This window comes from Schistocerca piceifrons, chromosome 1 (assembly GCF_021461385.2).
Source record: "Schistocerca piceifrons isolate TAMUIC-IGC-003096 chromosome 1, iqSchPice1.1, whole genome shotgun sequence".
In the NCBI taxonomy this organism is placed as follows: domain Eukaryota; kingdom Metazoa; phylum Arthropoda; class Insecta; order Orthoptera; family Acrididae; genus Schistocerca; species Schistocerca piceifrons.
This window is the reverse complement of record NC_060138.1, coordinates 82,856,879-82,870,446: the sequence shown is the minus strand read 5'-3', so window position 1 is coordinate 82,870,446 and position 13,568 is coordinate 82,856,879.

Genomic DNA, 13,568 nt, shown 5'->3' with positions numbered 1-13,568 from the left:
TTGTACCAGAAAGTGATGATTTACGGAAAGTATTAATTTTTTGTTTTCATTTGAAAAAAAAAAAGTGCTGCAGAGTCGCATCGAATGCTTGTCGAGGCATATGGTGATCATGCTCTATTAGAAGCAACATGCAAAAGGTGGTTTCAACGGTTCAGAAATAATGATTTTGATGTAAGAAATGAAGAACGTGGAAGACCACCAAAAAAGTTCGAAGACGCCGAATTGAAAGCAATATTGGACGAAGATGATACTTTGAGTCAGAAGCAAATGGCAGAAATGCTAAATGTTGCATAAAAAACAATTTCTGGCCGTTTGAAAGCTATGGGAAAGATCCAAAAGAGTGGAAAATGGGTCCCACATGAATTGAATGAAAGATAGACGGAAAACCGAAAAACCATATGTCAAATTTTGCTTCAAAGACACGAAAGAAAATAAATTTTGCATCGAATTGTTACTGGTGATGAAAAATGGATTTATTTTAAGTATACTAAACGGGAAAAATCATGGGTTAATCGGGGACAACCATCAACATCGACTGCAAAACCAGATCGATTCGGCAAGAAGACAATGCTCTGTGTTTGGTGGGATCAGAAAGGTGTGGTGTATCATGAGCTTCTAAAACCCGGTGAAACTGTGAATACTAATCGCTACAGACAACAAATGATCAATATGAACTATGCATTGATTGAAAAAAGACCAGAATGGGCCAGAAGACATGGCAAAGTAATTTTTTTTCACGACAATGCACCTGCACACAAAGCAAAACTGGTTCAGGATACAATCAAAACACTTGGCTGGGAGCTGCTACCCCACCCACCGTATTCACCAGACTTGGCCCCTTCCGGCTACCATTTGTTTTCATCAGTGGGACATGCATTGGCTGAGGAACACTTCGATTCTTACGAAGAAGTCGAAAATTAGGTGTTCGATTGGTTTGCTTCAAAAGACGAACATTTATATTGGCGTGGTGTCCACAAATTGCCAGAAAAGTGGTCAAAATGTATAGAAAAAGCAGTGGTCAGTACTTTGAATAATATGTTTTTACTTTTCAATTCAAAATTAGTGTATCTTTTTCACAAAAAAACGCTCATTTCATACTGGTACACCTGGTACTGTTGGATTGAGTTCTATGTTTTGAATGCTATGTTGATACGTTGTCTTTTCGAAGTGTTTGCTATTTTATGTGTGAGTTTGCGTTTTGTGTGTCATTGTGTACCATCTTGAATCTCCTTCCTTGTTTACATGTGTTCTTCCTGTCATTGTTGTTCTGTCCCTGTGAGTGCTTGTTTCTGTGGTGTTTTGTTGTCCTGTTGTTTGTGACTGTGTATGTTTTGTGTTTATTGTCTTCATATATTCTTTAATATTTTTGTAAATTTTGTGACTAGATTACTATTCTATGTGGTTCATGGTGTGGGTTCCTGTAGTCATGTCCTAGTTCATGAACCACGGGCAACGTATGAGTGGCCAAGTAAGTGGTCCCGACAGTCGGGATACCAGTTACTTTGGAATAAGGCTGGGCATCTCGGACATATTCTGAGTCATGGTCACCTTTGTGCTCATACGGCAAAGACTATCAAATCCACCGGTTAGTCCCTCAGCCGTTAGGGGTAAAACCCAATGGGACTCGGGGCAAGTAAGGCTAGCATCCTGCTTCCCTGGTACTTTAAATATGATGCTGGCAACAATCAGAGCAAAATGCCTCGGACCTTTGGAGGTGACGGAGTCCCACCTCTAACTGACAAACCAGGGACTCCTAAGATACAACTTGGCAAACAAATGGTAATGAGATGGGGAGCTATTAATATCAATGGGGGCTACTCTGGGAAGAAGGTAGAGCTGGAAGAGGCTGCAAGTAAGATGGGGCTGGACGTTTTAGCTGTTAGTGACATCCGGATAAGGGGTGAGAAAGAAGAGGAAGTGGGAGAATACAAGGTCTACCTGTCAGGAGTCAGAGCAGGAATAGCACAATGGGGTGTAGAGCTTTACATCAGGAAAGAAATGGAACCCAGCGTAGTTGCAATAAGGTATGTAAACGAACGACTGATGTGGATAGATTTGACAGTGTCTAGCAAGAAAATTAGGATTGTGTCAGTATATTCGCATTGTGAAGGGGCAGATCAATATAAGATGGATAGTTTTTATGAGGCACTCAGTGATGTAGTTGTTAGAGTAAAGGACAAGGACAGTGTTCTGCTCATGGGTGATTTTAACGCCAGGATTGGAAATCGAACAGAAGGGTATGAAAAGGTTATGGGTAAATTTTGAGAGGATATGGAGGCCAACAGGAACGGGAAACAACTCTTGGATTTCTGTGCCAGTATGGGCTTAGTAATCACAAACTCCCTTTTTAAACATAAGAACATTCACCGGTATACTTGGGAAGGCAGGGGAACCAGATCTGTCATTGACTATATAATAACAGATCAGGAATTCAGGAAGGCTGTGAGGGACACACGTGTATTCAGGGGATTCTTTGATGACACTGATCATTATTTAATCTGCAGTGAAATTGGGATTGTGAGGCCAAAAGTGCAAGAGGTCAGGTCCATATGTAGGAGGATAAGAGTGGAGAAACTTCAGGATAAGGAAATCAGGCACAAGTACATAACAGCGATCTCAGAAAGGTACCAGTTAGTTGAATGTAGTCAATTACAGTCATTGGAAAAGGAATGGACAAGGTACAGGGACACAGTACTAGAAGTGGCTAAAGAATGTCTTGGAACAGTAGTGTGTAAAAGTAGGATGAAGAAAACAGCTTGGTGGAATGATACAGTCAAGGCAGCCTGTAAAAGGAAAAAGAAGGCGTATCAAAAATGGCTACATACCAGAACCCAGGTAGACAGAGAAAGTTATGTTGAAGAAAGAAACAAAGCCAAACAGATAATTGCAGCATCCAAGAAGAAATCGTGGGAAGACTTTGGAAATAGGTTGGAGACTATGGGTCAAGCTGCTGGAAAACCATTCTGGAGTGTAATTAGCAGTCTTCGAAAGGGAGGTAAGAACGAAATAACAAGCATTTTGGACGGGTCAGGAAAACTGCTGGTGAATCCTGTGGATGCCTTGGGCAGATGGAGGGAATATTTTGAAGAGTTGCTCAATGTAGGTGAAAATACGATCAGTAATGTTTCAGATTTCGAGGTAGAATGGGATAGGAATGATGATGGAAATAGAATCACATTTGAGGAAGTGGAAAAAATGGTCAATAGATTGCAGTGCAATAAAGCGGCTGGGGTGGATGAAATTAAGTCGGAACTCATCAAATACAGTGGAATATCAGGTCTTAAATGGCTACACAGGATAATTGAAATGGCCTGGGAGTCGGGACAGGTTCCATCAGACTGGACAAAAGCAGTAATCGCACCAATCTTTAAACATGGAAACAGAAAAGATTGTAACAACTACAGAGGTATCTCTTTAATCAGCGTTGTGGGTAAAATCTTCTCAGGTATTGTTGAAAGGAAAGTGCGAGTATTAGTTGAGGAGAAATTGGATGAAAATCATTGTGGGTTTAGGCCTCTTAGAGGTTGTCAGGACCAGATCTTTAGCTTACGGCAAATAATGGAGAAGTCTTATGAGTGGAACAGGGAATTATATCTATGCTTTATAGATCTAGAAAAGGCATATGACCGGGTTCCTAGGAGGAAGTTATTGTCTGTTCTACAAGATTATGGAATAGGAGGCAAACTTTTGCAAGCAATTAAAGGTCTTTACATGGATAGTCTGGCAGCAGTTAGAGTTGACGGTAAATTGAGTTCATGGTTCAGAGTAGTTTCAGGGGTAAGACAAGGCTGCAACCTGTCTCCACTGTTGTTCATATTATTTATGGATCATATGTTGAAAACAATAGACTGGCTGGGTGAGATTAAGATATGTGAACACAATATAAGCAGTCTTGCATATGCGGATGACTTAGTTGTGATGGCAGATTCGATTGAAAGTTTGCGAAGTAATATTTCAGAGCTAGATCAGAAATGTAAGGACTATGGTATGAAGATTAGCATCTCCAAAACGGAAGTAATGTCGGTGGGAAAGAAATATAAACGGATTGAGTGCCAAATAGAAGGAACAAAGTTAGAACAGGTGGACGGTTTCAAGTACTTAGGATGCATATTCTCACAGGATGGCAACATAGTGAAAGAACTGGAAGCGAGGTGTAGCAAAGCTAATGCAGTGAGCGCTCAGCTACGATCTACTCTCTTCTGCAAGAAGGAAGTCAGTACCAAGACTAAGTTATCTGTGCACCGTTCGATCTTTCGACCAACTTTGTTGTATGGGAGCGAAAGCTGGGTGGATTCAGGTTACCTTATCAACAAGGTTGAGGTTACGGATATGAAAGTAGCTAGGATGATTGCAGGTACTAGTAGATGGGAACAATGGCAGGAGGGTGTCCACAATGAGGAAATCAAGGAAAAACTGGGAATGAAGTCTATAGATGTAGCAGTCAGGGCGAACAGGCTTAGATGGTGGGGTCATGTTACACGCATGGGAGAAGCAAGGTTACCCAAGAGACTCATGGATTCAGCAGTAGAGGGTAGGAGGAGTCGGGGCAGACCGAGGAGAAGGTACCTGGATTCGGTTAAGAATGATTTGGAAGTAATAGGTTTAACATCAGAAGAGGCACCAATGTTAGCACTGAATAGGGGATCATGGAGGAACTGTATAAGGGGGGGCTATGCTCCAGACTGAACGCTGAAAGGCATAATCAGTCTTAAATGATGATGATGATTATGATGATGATGATTACTATTCTATTCATTGTTTGTTGCTATTTGTGTCATGGTGTTCTATTTCTTTCTATATTGTGTTTCTATGTGTACGCAATTGCTCAGTTTTTGCTGGAGGTTCACCAGTTAAACGAAGGAAGTCATCCATATACCTGACCAAATAAATTATGTTGTAATTCTGTGTGACAATAAAAAAAACAGAGTTTCTACATAGTTTATGAAAACATTACCTAGGGCACCTGACACTGGTGATCCAATTGGTTGTTGTAAATCTTCTGGGGCTAATGAACTGTTTTAAATCTGTAACCTAGATGTGCAAACAATTACCTATACGTGCAAAACGAAAAAACCGTATGTAAAGATGCCTTGTAAAGAAGGTAAGCGCGTTTGGGCGCACAGGTTAAATAAAAAACTTAATGCACAGCATGCAATAGGAGTTTTTATTTTGAAGTACAGTTTATATACAGCTGCTGCGAAAATGTTCGAAATTCCATTAACACCATAGAATTTCTATAATTCTAGATATTTCAGTGATGAATGTTCTGTCACTTCTCAATGTCTACCTATTTTACTGCGTTGATTCTATACAACTTAAACACCACTTTACTGCCACCACTTCCGTCAGAGGTAGAGATGCATGGCGCCCTGTTACCAGTTTTGCACTACCCACAGGGGTGACTGGTATATTATTTGGTGAGCTTAACTGTAAATCCATTAAGCAATTTATACAGCATTATTCATAGAAAATCACAATAAGCGTGGACTTATTCAAGGAGTTTATTGTGTTTATTAATAAACAGGGGGATGTGGAATAAGACAGGGTAGTGGGGTGTAGTCAGGTACTTTGTTTCTCGTAACACTATGTATGCGCTCTGGTGGAGAGATATCGAACTACACTGCACTAGTCAAGAAGAAAGAGCGACAATATTGCCCTATTGTTGGTGTTCAGTTCACAGCGTCCATGAAAGTAAATTTATTTTACGGCATCAACTCACTAATGTTCATTTATTTTTGGACTTCGATTATTTCATATTCATTACACTTATAAAAACTCTATTTAGTCAGGAGCATTAGATGGTAAATAATGTTTATACAGTAACAAACAGTTGAGAGTCTGGTTCAACAATAGTGTACTTTTGTTTCGTTTTTATAACCCCTGCACTCGGGATAAGACCCGGTACGTTGAGTGGGGACAAGACCGGGCAGTAACCGAGGCAATGAACGAGATATTATCGGGTAGGATGGGTTTCCTGAAAGCTCCAAGAACACTTAACATTCCACGAATTACGTTAGAAGATTAAAAAAGGCTAGGACAAATCAGCTAAGTTCTAAGGAAGCAGCAATTAAAAGAGCAATTAGGGCCATATCCACTTGTTTATTCAGAAAAGAAGAAAAAGAATTAGTCCATCATATGTAAATGCTTTTTGGTTTAAGTCTGACAGATGTCCAAAGATGGGCATACTGTCTTGCAACCGAAAGAAAATTTTAAGTATAAATTCAACGTTGAAGCGAAGATGGCTGGAAAAGACTGTTTGGATTCAGTGACGGAGAATATGTTTGCTGTGCTGACGAAAGCTGCGATGGGGCGGATGAAGAGGATTGTTACTTTACATGTGAATTTTGTAAATAATATTGTTAGTTAAATTGTATTTCAGTGAACATTTACGCTGTTTTTCGACTGAAGTAAACGCATGTAGTTGAAAGTACACGGTACCAGAAGCAAATAAGTCTCAGTAAACATAGGGTCGAAAACGCATACCTTAAGAGCTATGTGCAATTTTTCATCTTCGATGCAAATCTTTTCTACTGCAAGCCCTTTGCTTTCCATATTTTGAGAAATGCTAATGCGGACCAAAACCAGAAAGAAATAGATAGTAAACATGTGCTCTAAACTGCATACCCTAAGAGCTATGAGCACGTGATCGTATTCGCTACTTGGAAACACAACTCTTCCAATGAACAATTGCTCATAACTTTTAAGGTATGCATTTTAGAGGAAATGTTTACTGAATTTTTTTTCTTTTGTTCCATACTACTACTTCCCAAAATGTGGAAAGCAAAGAGTTTGCAGTAGAAGGGATTTGCTTCACAGTATCGAAAATGAAAAATTGCTCGTAACTTTTAAGGTATGCATTTTCGACCCTATGTCTGCTGAGAATTTTTTGCTTCTAGTATAGTGTACTTTCAACTGTATACGTTTACGCCTTTAATTATAATACGAAATTTGGTTTTTTCTATAACTTTTTCTATAAAAGAACTTCTGGTTGAAAAAGTACTGTTCCTTTTCGGAATTATGTTGGAAACAAACAATGATTATTTTTACTCAATCTGAGTATCTATAGATTAAATAATTTCGCTCCACAGGGGTTTGGAGCATTACCTACCCTGTCTTACACCGCTTCCCACTACTATACACAGTAAACATGCACAATAACGACATTTTTCCAACGCAAGAATAGGTGATTCATACGAAAAACTGGAATGTAGAAACATGTTTAATAATATTTTATCACTTACCTGTTATACACATATAGGGAGAACAATAATATTTATTTTAGGTTACAGATGTTACTTTAAATATTAAAGAATTGAAACGCGTGTGTTAATCAAACAAACAACATTTTATTTTCAAAGGGACAGAACTTGTGCTGTCGCTAAAGCACGCTATAAAGGAATGTTTTCACTGTGTAAAACTGTAAAATATTCATGGTCTGTGGTGTAACACTAGACGAGAACAACTATGAATCTACTCGTCAATACGTACCGTGGCGGCGAGACGGGAAACAGAAGCCAGTTCCGCAACTGGTCGTAAATCAGAGAAAGTTTTTACGGGCGTCAGTTTTCGATTTGCTATTGTGTCTTGTCCAATGCAATCCGCAACACAAAAACAACGAACTCCCGGTGCAGGCGACGTCGCCATGGTTCTGTAAAGAGAATGAAAACTTCGAGCATTTATTGTCTACGGCAGGTCCTTTTGTTTGCGCTGCAGGTAGCTACCGAATGCAGCTGTGTGTTAGGTGGCCAGGGAGAAGCAGAGGGGCGGAAGAGAAGATCGCGTTCATAAATCGCTGCGCGAAATAGTTGTGAACTCTTGTTATCATCAAACAGAAAATAATATAAAAAATGTACCTAAGAGAAATCAGATCCAGTGCTCAGGCGTATTTCATACAACCACTTCATTCCGAGAGAATTATGCGACGGCAAAGTGCATTTCATGGGGGCTGCAATAAATCAGGGAGCAACTTTCCGAGCTAACAAAAGCGCGGTTTGATTAAGTGCCGAGGGACGCAGGGCCACCGTCCGCCATTTTGTGGCAGTCGTGTCGTTGGCCTTTCGAGTCGCGACGTTCGCCACCTTGTCTTCAATTAAGGCGCTGCGCAAACGGGAGATTACTGTGGAAGTTATTTTTTTTTTTACGAACAAATTTCCTTCTCGTCATTCACACAAAATAATTTCAATGGCAGCTTGATGATTCTGTAATATCGTTATTCTGTCATTATTTTAAATATTGCGTCCAAAGGTCTGGCAACGGATCTAACGAGACATGCAGGCGAGCCGTTTCCCACAGCAAGCAGACTGATCGTCCACACCGATACGAGTCACGTGGTAAATTAAACAAATTAAATTATACACGACAAAGGATATTTTTCCACGTATCACTTCTAAGAATGTTCTAGTATGGGGTTACGTGAATATTGTGGGTTGTCAACACTGTTTAACAATGAAAATGTAAATCGAATGAAAACAGCCAATTCCTATCAGTTCTAATGTGCTGATCGAGAATATCACAAAGACAATTCAAAATTAGCTCTAGTTTTCATTTTATACTGTTTTATTACGGTGAGATAATTATATACGGATTTTTATGTTAAGTTTAAAATCAAATATTATAATGGTTTGTCAGACTCATATTAACTAGTAACAATGGATTTCATTATTGTCCCTGGTCTTACTTGTGTGCAGTATTTGGGATATAAACATTTTCATACCAATTTTAGTGATCTTATTGTCTCCCTCCTCTTTAACTTCGGTGACTTTATTAATCCATGTAATAATTTTTGCCACATTTGTTTCCACATTAACTACCAGTTGTTCAAGTTGACTGCTACTGAAGTGAACAAAAACGGCACTAGTTTGTTTTAACAATGCTGACACATTTTGCTATGTGTGTGGAGAAGTGACATTTGCTTCACAAAAACAGCAAATAATTCCATTAATTAAAAAAGCTTCCAGTTGTTATTTTGGGTGAAAAATAGGTGATCAGGGTAAACCCTGGGCTCCACATGTGATCTGCAACACTTGTGCCAGCAACCTCAGGAATTGGATGCATGGGAAAACGACGTTCAATGCCCTTTGCAGTGCCCATGATCTGGCGTGAACCAGTGACTGCTACTTTTGTATGGTTCCTCCTATCAAGAACGGAATATCTAAGAACAAGAAGCGGACAGTGATCTATCCTAACATTCCATCTGACATACGTCCTATTCTACATAGGGAAGGATTTCCAATGCCTGAACCTCCGACAGAGTACAAGATTACTTCTGATGGGGATTCTGAATGTCCTGAAGCATGTACATCACAAGATCCAGAGTTTCTTCCAAAATATCATGAACTCATGAGCCACAAAAATTGTCTCAAAATGATTTAAGTGATCTCATTAGAGACTTGGAGCTCTCTAAAGCTAAGGCTGAGATTTTAGCATCAAGACTGCAGCAGCGAAATTTTCTGGAAAGCAATGTAAACGTATCATTCTACCGCAGAAGACAGAAACGATTCACTCTTTTTTTTTAACACGCAAGATAGCCTTGTGGCATGTGTAGACATAAATGGTCTAATGAAGGCTGTCAGAATTAATTACAACCCTGATGAGTGGAGACTCTTTAGTGATTCGTCAATGTTGAACTTAAAGCAGTGCTTTTACATATTGGTAATGAGCTTCCTTCTATTCCAGTTGGGAATAATGTGCATATAAAAGAGTCATACCAAAACACCAAAATTTTACTAGCCATCAAGTATATTGACTCTCAATGGCAGACTTGTGGCGACTTGAAAGTGGTTTCACTGCTATTATGTATGCATTTAGGGTATACTAAATGTTGCTGCTTTCTCTGCAATGGGATAGCGGAGCTCGTGCATCTCATTACAATCAACATGAATGTCCCACCAGAAAATCTCTTCTACCAGGTATACAGAATATTAACCTCTACTAGACCCTAAAAAGATTCTGCTCATGCCCTTGCACATCAAGTTGGGTCTCATGAAAAACTTTGTTAAGGGAATAAACAAAGATGGTGAGCAAAGTACTTAAGGCAAAAATTCCCTTACTTAAGTGATGCCAAAGTAAAGGACGGCATCTTTGTAGGCCCACAGATTCGAGAGCTTTTGGAGACCATACTTTTGATGGAATCATACAGAGTGATGAGAAGCGCGCATGGGAATGTTTTAAGACAGTCTGGTTACAGTTCTTAGAGAACAAACGAGCAATAAATTACAAAGAGATTGTAGGTCACATGTTGCCATCTTACGAAAAACTTGGTTGCAACATGTCATTGAAAATGTATTTCTCATATAATCATCTTGACTTCTTCCCCAAACATTGTGGCATAGTAAGTGATGAACATGGGGAGCGATTTCATCAAGATACTGCCACATTTGAGAAGAGGTTTGCCGGAAAGTGAAACCCTTCTATTTTTGCAGATTACTGCTGAACTGTCATAAGGGATGTTCCCAAGTATGCGTATAAATGTCAAGCCAAGCGAAAACGGTCATCTTCTGAAATTGTCTCTGAACAAAATATGTAATTGTATATACTATCATTACAGACATTCAACATTTGTAATCCTTTATATACATTTGTGGCCAGCTAATTCATGTATTTTCTTTTGTGCTTTACATAGTTCTGGTACAAAGTAGACTTACAATGTTTTTTCATTCATGTAAGATTATCTCCATTTTTTCTTAATTTTTTACTTTTTTACTTCCAGAATGGCACTGAAATATATCAATGCACAACACATAACATAATTCAAGTAATTATCCACTTGTAATTTATTATGCTGAATCTTGGAACATGAATGCTTATTTAGTTAGTGAATTATTTATACAAAAAAATTTAGATTACTTTTTGGAAAAACTGGAGCTAAATATTTATGAAGATGGTGATTTTGTATCATTATATACTGAAATAAACATAACCAACTCAAAATCATGCAATTTATACACTTTCACTTCAAATTTGTTGTTTAGTGTAATGAATTCTCTTTGCCAGTATAAGCTCCTTTGTTCTTTCACCACCTCCAATTTCTTTCCTCCCTGCCACACAGCATGTTGTACCATAACAATCTATCTAAAACCCCGTTTCAAGTCAACTAGTGATTCTAGATTATAAAAGTAAGTTAAATACTGGATAACAGGGTCGCCACTACCTACAAAAGAAAGAAGTAAACTCTGTTGCTCTCCATGTCTATGTGAGAGCAGTGACTCAACTTTCCAAGCACCTGTCATCAACTGGCAGAACTCATGATTATTATGACACTTTTGTACGAGAGGCACAGCAGTTATTTATTGACCATGTACTTACAGAAAAATTACATTAAAATGGGTAAATAAATGGTAGTAGTCTATCTACATGGCTAACAAGGATAGGTCCTAGCGGTGGGATCGACTTTTTGAAAACACAATATGGTGATGAAAGTCAAGATCCCAGGCATCACCCCCAGCAGCCACTCATCCTGTGGGGCCCTTGACTGCGAGTAACTGATGAAAAAAGTTCGGAATTTTGCTTGTTGCTCAATAACATAAACAAGTCAGATCCCACAGTATAGTTGCGTGGCGTAATTGATGCGGTAATGGCTTCGTATGTAAGAGACTGGGGGTTCGAAAGACGTAAGGAGCAGTAATTTTTTTATTTCCAAATCTTTATCGAAATGACTTCATTCTCTTTTTTATTCAATTGATTGATTTACTTGTAATTTTTTATTTCCATACCTTTGTCATACCATTTTAATCATAATATCAAGTTTTTCATTTGCCCTCGCTTTTATTTCTATCATCCTTTTTCCACTTATTCATGTGTTCTTCATTAATTTTATGTACTAATTTAGATTTCATTTGTTTAGTTTTATCATCTTTTTTTCATCCACATTCCTGTGTTCATTATATCTGTTCCTCATTTTATTTGAATTTTGTCCTACTTATAAACCCTTCTTTCATTGAATAGCTATTGCATTGTGGAAAGAATAACTCAGCTGAATTCTTTCCACAATGCAATAGCTATTTAGGTCATGTTTTACATGTCTGTATGGCGATTACCACGCAAAAAATTGCACATTTGGTAACGAAAAATACAGTTTTCACACCACTGCACAGTCTAGATTATTTGATCTTTTGTTTTTTAGCTGATAGATCGGCGTTTTCAAATACTTGAATATAATAATAGATACAAATAATTAAATTCGTATTCAGAGGAATTCCGATTGGAAAAAGAAGAATATAAAGAAAAAATAAAACAAATGAAAGAACATGACGTGGTAATTAAAATAGTGTGACAAAGAAATAGAAATAAAAAGTATATTTAAATTAATTGAATAAAAATGATGGTCAAAACCATTTCGATAAAGATTTAAAAAGAATACAATACTGCACCTAGCGAGATTCGGCCCACAAATACGTGTATGTAAAACTACTATCCTGTCCATTTCGTCACACAACCACACTGTTTGATGCAAACTTTTTAAACCTAGTGAGTTTCACAAAAAATTCCGAAATTTTCTTCGTCAATTGCTGGAAAGCGAGGGCCCACCAGGGTGAATGGCTGCATTGTGTGACACTTGGGATCTCAACATACACAGCTGTATGATGGTATCAAAAAGTCGATCTCACCGCTGAGGACCTATCCTTATCAACCAAGATATCCTTTCACGAGTGCCTTCACGCTCCAATGCAATTATTACTCGTACGCAACCAATCTACTGGAGCACCTACATCATGTCCCAGCCAAGAGTGTGATCCTGCACAATGGTTTTAGCGGACCGTCGCACGCATAGCACTTAGCTGCACTATTCTGAACTGAGCCAATCAGTATTACTCACATCCCACACCACATGTCAGCCCAAAATTTCTTGATGCAAGTTTCTGACTCACTGCGTAATATGCAAACAAGATACGCCTCCCTTTAGTAGGAGCCCTTTTATTAAACTTTCTACCGAATGAGGTAGAGCGGTGGTTAGCGCAGTCGGATCGCATTCCAGAGGACGACGGATTAAAGCCACGTCCAGCCACCTAGATTAGGTTTTCCATGATTTCCCTAAAGCGCTCCAGGCAAATGCCGGAATGGTTCCTCTGAGAGTGCATGGCCGATTTTCTTCACCATCAGAGACACAGAGGTTGTGCTCCGTCTCTAATGATCTCGATGTCGACGGGACGTTAAATCTAATCTTCCTTCCTTTTCGAAACACTTCTTATAACTTCAATTCGCTCACAGGTCTAACAACTGTTAATTTAGGAGTCTCTATTTCGTGTCACAGTATCGTCTCAAAGTTGCTCTGTTAATTCGAAAACTCCCTTCTCTCGACGATTGTAAAAGGGGGGGGGGGCGAGAAATCTGAAACCTTCGGAAAAAAAGTCATCGTCATGGGTTGTGCCGACAAGGGTGCAGCCTTCTATAGCCCCAGACAGACTCGAACACCTCCTTCTCCCTTTTTCCTCTGTGTGAACCAGGCCAGTTTTTTCAGTTCTAAGATCAGCCCTAATCTTGCAGTTTTCTCGAAAAATGTTTCCGTGCGTTACCTTACATTGGTAAGACATATTGCCATAACCGTAAGCAATAACACCGTCAAAAATGTT